This window comes from Urtica dioica, chromosome 1, assembly GCF_054948205.1.
Source record: "Urtica dioica subsp. dioica isolate 48M chromosome 1, U.dioica_male_clone48M_v1_H2, whole genome shotgun sequence".
NCBI classification, from domain to species: domain Eukaryota; kingdom Viridiplantae; phylum Streptophyta; class Magnoliopsida; order Rosales; family Urticaceae; genus Urtica; species Urtica dioica.
In genome coordinates this window covers 2,509,046-2,515,994 of record NC_142756.1, presented here as the reverse complement: position 1 = coordinate 2,515,994, position 6,949 = coordinate 2,509,046, and positions in this window count along the sequence as shown.

The window sequence follows — 6,949 nt, the reverse complement described above, 5'->3', positions numbered from 1 at the left end:
TTTATCTATTCAGGCTTAAAAATCATATATTTCATGTCCATCAATTCGCACTTGTTAGGATCTCAAATTATTTTTGTCATGCCCATCATATCGCACTTGTTAGGATCTCACCATCAACCATTGTGAGTTTATCGAAAGCACTCAGCGAGTGCTCGAATTTTAATGTGCTTTATATCTTATCTTGTGTCAAATACATAGAAAAGCTAGACGAGAGAATTTTGGCCTATAAATTCATTACGACTTAAGTTTGTATATTATGATGTTATTAGCGTATATTGATGAGTGTTTTACTGTACATTATTAAAAAGCTTCGTACAAATTCTATTAAAAATAATCACTGCCCCTAGGTAGGTATCTTTATTTCATGGATTATGGATAAAGCCAACAAGTTACACACTTGTGATGAAAATTCCTTGAAAACTCTTATAGTCAACATTTGTGATGAAAATTCCTTGAAATTACAGAGTCTTCTTGTGAAGATATTTATATTATAAACCACAATCGTAAACTAACATAATCGAAACCGCTTGCAGATAATATATGTGTATGTATATATATTATATATTTATATTTATGTATAAAATATACTCAATTCTATCCTAGAAAATCAGTCGAAGTTTAGTGTAGAAGCGAATATTTATGTGTACGCGTTATTTGAGTCTGACCATAAAACTTATAATATATGAGGTAGCTACAAGGTAGTCGTCATTTTTCAAAATTCATAAACTATATTGGGATTTTGGGAGTGACGTCTTAACATTTAAACTAATTTAATAAATTAAAGTCTTAAAAATTATAGATATTATTTGAATTATTTTCTTAAAACTATGTATTAATAATTTTAATAAAATTTCTATGACTTGTGAAATTTAAAATATATTTGCAAGCTTCAATAATTGATTAATACTAAATAAATAAATAAATACATTGAACTAAAAAAATTGCAGTAAAAAGTGTATATATTAACACACACAAAAATCAATATTGAAAATAAGGCTCTTTGTTGGTTTGTACTTGGATCTATAAAGTCAATTAATTAGCTCCATAAAATATTCAAATAGTGACCCATTCCTTGGATTGACCATATTAAATTATACTTTCATTTTCCACATACGTATGTATATAACTATATATAAGACTTCTTAATCTATATGAAACATGGACGATGGTTATTTCAAATTCTGTGACATCATCTGTTTTGAAATTCCCATATAACGTACGACAATTTACAAATGGAACAGAAAAATAGAAACACTGCACATATTTTTATTATTTTAAAGTAATTTTGTTGCGTTAGAGTCCATTAACAAGTACTTTAATTATTTTATTTCATTTTATTATTTATTTTAATATAGGCAGCGTGAATTTTACTCAACTAATAATTTCAAAAGAAAATTCGTTATGCTTGTTTTCAATAAAAATAACGATAACAAGATGCAAAAATGAGAACATACAATAATACACCAAATTGACATAACACACAAAATTGGTAGTCCCAATCATTCACCTCTAGAGGATCTAGTGTTTATCACACAGAAAAGTATATCATAGCTCTGATATTATCGATCGGGAGATTATCCAAGTAGTCATGATTGTTATATATAGTAAAGATCGAATCGGAGAGTGATAAGATCTCAAAAATCGCTTTTACAATTAGAGCAATGCTTAGATTTTAACTGATTACTATTCTTTAAGAACAATATACACCTTCTTACACTCAAGAACCCTACTATAAAAGGAACTAGGGCACAAGATACTTACTTTGGTGTGTGAGATACCTCGCTTCCACAAAAACTTCTTTTTAGATTTAGTTTACTAAATATTCTTTTATCTCAACAAGTTCTCGCAATCGATTTCCAAGTTTTTTTTTTTTTTGGTAGCAATATAGGAGAAAGTTTATCATCTCTTTTTTATCAAAGAAGTTTATCCTCTATTTCATATATATATATATATATATATATATATATATATATGTATATGTATATATATATATGTATATATATATATATGTATATATATATATATGTATGATGCAATCGACGAATTAAAAAAAATATTAAGTTCTCACAAGCGTGTGACTCTCAAAACTCATAACTTGCTACGATGAATCCTCTAGTGATGTAGAACCGCGCTATTTTGAAAAGAAAAAAACAAAGTTCAAATATTCAAGCTTTACAATTTCATGCATCGGTATGTATAATGAACACTTTTATTATGTATTTAAGTAATTTCGTGACTCCAAATTTTTGAATAAAATCAAAGAAGAGTTATACAATTATCTCATTTAAATATGATAATTTCAAAATTATCTCTTATTTGATAACATTTCATAAATATCTCATATGTTTTAATTCTCTGAATATTTTTCTATTATTCTAAATTAAACTAAAAATAATAATAATAATAAACAACTAAATGAATCCATTAACAGTAAAAAAAAAAAAAAAAATCAAAAGCATCAATGAAAATATTGTCAAAATATATTTATGAAATAAAAACAGTTATTGAGATATTTGCATAATTGAATTTGAAAAAGAAAAAAAAAAGATAACAGAAGTAATTTCTTAATAAATCAAATCCTCCACATTAAAAAAAAATATTCATCCTGATTTGCAAATCAAATCATATCCAGCACCTGATATTTGAGGGGATTCTATGGCTGGGAAAAAAAAAATATCAAATCTGTTAAAGAATATTGATAAATCCCAAATAAAAATATGAAGCTTGTGTTGACCAAGGACATGACACCTACAGAGAGGATCTTAAAATAAAATAAAATAAAATAAATAAAAAGAACTTTAAATCTTAAATAACATGCCGTACGAAGTACGAAGTATGAACGATACCAGCAAATAACTTTGAATGGAGAAACAATATTACCTTTATATAAATATGTATATAATATTATTAGACGAGTTTGTAGTGGACTTTCTAAGTTCGTCTATATGTCTACATCAGAAACATTAAGCAGCTACAATATAATTTCATATTGGATTGTTGAGGAATTTGTCACACACGAACCTACTGAATTTTTTACAACCTTAACATCGCCATCAACAGAGTTTGAAAATAAAAATAATATTCTACGGTCTTCGGTCCGATTTGGCATAACTAAGATAATACTTTAGCAAAAACAAATCGAACAAATTGAGGGTCGAATTCAATTAATAAAGATTTCAGCGACTTGTATTTTCTTCCACACGGATATGTTACAAGACTACGGAGTACGGAATAGTCTTTCATTCTCTGAAATTTCGCACATTTTTTTATTTATTTATTACATTACTTTCAACTTTGAATTGTATTTATAAACTTAAGGTGCCCATAAACTATTGAGATTGATAAATTACCTTGATTATCATCATTTGATAAGTTTTTTCTATTTTTTTTACAAAAAAACTTAATTTGACCAAAAATACTAGTAAACCATTTATACAAATACAAATTTACCATCAACGTGATATCAACAATTGATATCTATTGTTGACATTTGTAAGTTTTGGATTCTCTGTTTTTTTTACATAGATGTCAACAATCGACATCTATGTACGTCAATAATTGACATAAATTATTGATGATAAAGTTGTATTTGTATAAATGGTTTAGTTATATTTTTTGTCAAATTAATTGTTGTTTGAAAATTAGAAAAAAAAACTTATCAAATGATGGTAGTTAAGACAATCTCTCTAAACTATTTAGACTGTAACATTTTGTCATATAAATTTTGCTTTGCATTTTACATGTATGCTCTTAATATTTTTACAACATTTTTTTTGTACTTTGTCGATAAAAGAAGTATTTTAATTGTGATAGGATGCACAAGTGAACACAGACAAGATGATCATTCCATGACTCCCAAAGAGAATTCAAGATCTTCTCTTCTTCATTTCTCCGCATTCTTTTGTGGTGTTAGCCGGTACATTATGATCTAATTATGTACTAAATTACTCCTGAGAAAATTGTACTAAAATAAAAAATATATAGGACTTTTGGATGCCACACGTCCGCAGAAAATTGCAACTGTACGCGACTCAATCCAAAACCAATTTAATTTTGTATAAATTTAAAAATTCGAGCACAAAAAGCGATTTTAAGATGTCTTGTTATTTCACATTGTATATATATACTAACCGGTCTAACAAGGGAGTACGACTTGGAAAAAAAAAAAAGTTATTCTCGCCATAAAAAAAAACAAAAAAAACAAAAAAAAAAAACTTTTTTCACACTACTTTGCAAAAATAATTTAAAAAATAAAAACCACTATTACAAACAATTTCCTCCACATTTGCATGTAATGGGCCTCAAGCCCATTTTTGTTCCTTGGCCCCATGATTAAACAAAATCCACTTCTGATACTACTTGGATGAGACATAAATTTATTTCCCCGGCCTACCTTGACTTGTACGATTTGATATATAAATTCATATTTGGTTATTCGAAGATCGTCTGATAGCCAAAGAGACCGGAACTTTGTCGGATAAGACTGAAAGTATGCCAAACCATGATAAAAACGGTGTTCTTTCTTCTCTCTCATTCCTCTCTTGTTTTTTTTTTTTTGTTGCTTGCAACTCAAGAAACGTGTTATTGATTGCAAATTTTAAGTGATTTGGTTCAACACTGCCGATATAGTGAATCGATGTAGGGTTGACTTCGACGTAAGATATTCACTATGACAAGCCCAAATAATATCGTTAGATCCGAATACATGATGGGAAATGATTATGAAATGATCGGAAATAAAATACTTATCAAAATTTTCATTTATCGTTGGGAAAATAACACATTTATACCTGTGTTTTAGTTAAATGTCGAGTTTAACCTTCGGTTTTCAAAAATGTCGAGTTCATACCCTCTGTTTAACTAAAATGACGAAATTATACCCTCTGATTAACTAAAATGACGAAATTATACCCTGAAATGAATAACAGCGTCACAAATCTCCATTTCATTGATATTAACTCTTATATAAGAAAAACCAAATCAAATCTAAATCAGTGCCCTAACTTTCAAATTCTCAATTTTGAAATAAAAATAGCCTTAAATTGAAATTAAATAATAAAACTCATACCTCCTAAGAAATGATTTCATTCCGTGTTCGAATTGTAACTCTAAATCCTGGATTCTCTGTTCGAATATGCGATTTTGATGACTATCAACTATCGATGTTTACCCCTTTGCCTATTTCTGTGTTCTTCACGATTAAGAGACTGTTGTTTATTTTTTAGTTTTTAAATAAATTACATATATGGCGCGAATGAATAAAGATAATTGGTGTTTATATATAAATATTATAGTCAACGTCAATGAAAAGTCAATAAAAAGAATATTCGTGACACTGTTGTCTATTTTAGGGTATAATTTCGTCATTATAGTTAAACAGAAGGTATAATTTCGTCATTTTAGTTATACAGAGGGTATGAACTCGATATTTTTAAAAATCGATGGTTAAACTCGACATTTCACTAAAACACAGGGTATAAATGTGTTATTTTCCCTTTATCGTTTTATGAATTCATCCTAAAAACTATAATTAATTACAATTGCCATTAATCGAGTTTGTAAATATTATACATTCTTCAGTTACATATGGCATACTTTAGATAACATTTCAGAAACTTATACTTCTACAATTGCCATGTAACTAGACTATTGACTAGATATTTAATCGTTAAACCTCTGAAGTTTAAGACATAATTTATTAGTTTATATCATTACTTTCAACTTTGAAACTACATTATTATTTTTTGGTGTCGTTTGCAAGGTTTTAAATCGCTGCCGGGACACTTGCAGCCATGAGAAGGAATATTTTTTTGTTTCGTCGTCATTTTTTTGCCTTTTTGTCAATTTTTCGTTTTTAGTAGAGTCGTTGTTTTTTGTCGGATTTCGCCATTGATTTTTTTATCAACATGTCGAATTCTATGGAAAATAGCATATTAATTTCCAATTTTCAAAATAATTCTGTGCAGTTTTTCATTGATCGGTCGATTTTCTATAAATTAGGCGGTGCGAAACGCAACACAAATGACAAAATTTTCCTTAGTGACAATAATTCAAATAAAAAAAAACTTGTCATCTAAATTAATTTTTCTTGCATATTTCATCTAAGCTCTTACTATTTCTACAACATTTCTTTAGTTGGATACTTTGTCAAATCCCTTGTGAAAAAAAGAAATAGTAATGTTGATGTATTCATATTTGAATTCTACAATCAATAAAAATACCAGCACATACTACATAACTAGGCTTAAACAGAGCGTTTTTAAATTGAAGAATGGATATAACTAAATCAATCTCATGACAATTGGCAGAAATGTAGTTTATTTTCTTTTTCACAATTACTTGTATAGGAGTAAACTTGGGGTAGATTTGATAAGGGTATTATCGGTTATTCAGATTTTTAATTAGTAAAAAGTCAACAAAAGTTTATATTGGTGGATAGAATTGAATCAATTGATATATGAATTATTATTGGTTATTCGAAGATCGTCTTGATCAATTGATAGTGGAAGAGACCAGAACTTGATCGGAGAGCACTTGAAGTAGACCTTAATTTGCCGAACCAGGATAAACAAAATTGTGTTCTTTCTTCTCTCTCTCATTACTCTCTTGTTTTGTTTGTTGCTTGCAACTCAAGAAACATGTTCTTTGATTCACTCTATAATGAATCTGGTGTAAAACTACCGATATAGTGAATCGACGTAGGGTTGACTTGGTATCAAATATACAACAATGTTTCTTCTAGTTCTTAGTTTGCGTGTGCTCTAAGTTTTTATTGTTCCATTTAGCCCTCCAAAAACGAAAGAGCTGTTATTAATGTGGATGCTATAGGAGTAGGACATTTACCCAATCTATTGTCAATTTGTATCTATGACATCACTTTTACAATCCCATTTATTATTTACTCATGTAAATTTGCCTTTGAAAAGGACCTACTCTCCGATGAAGAAAT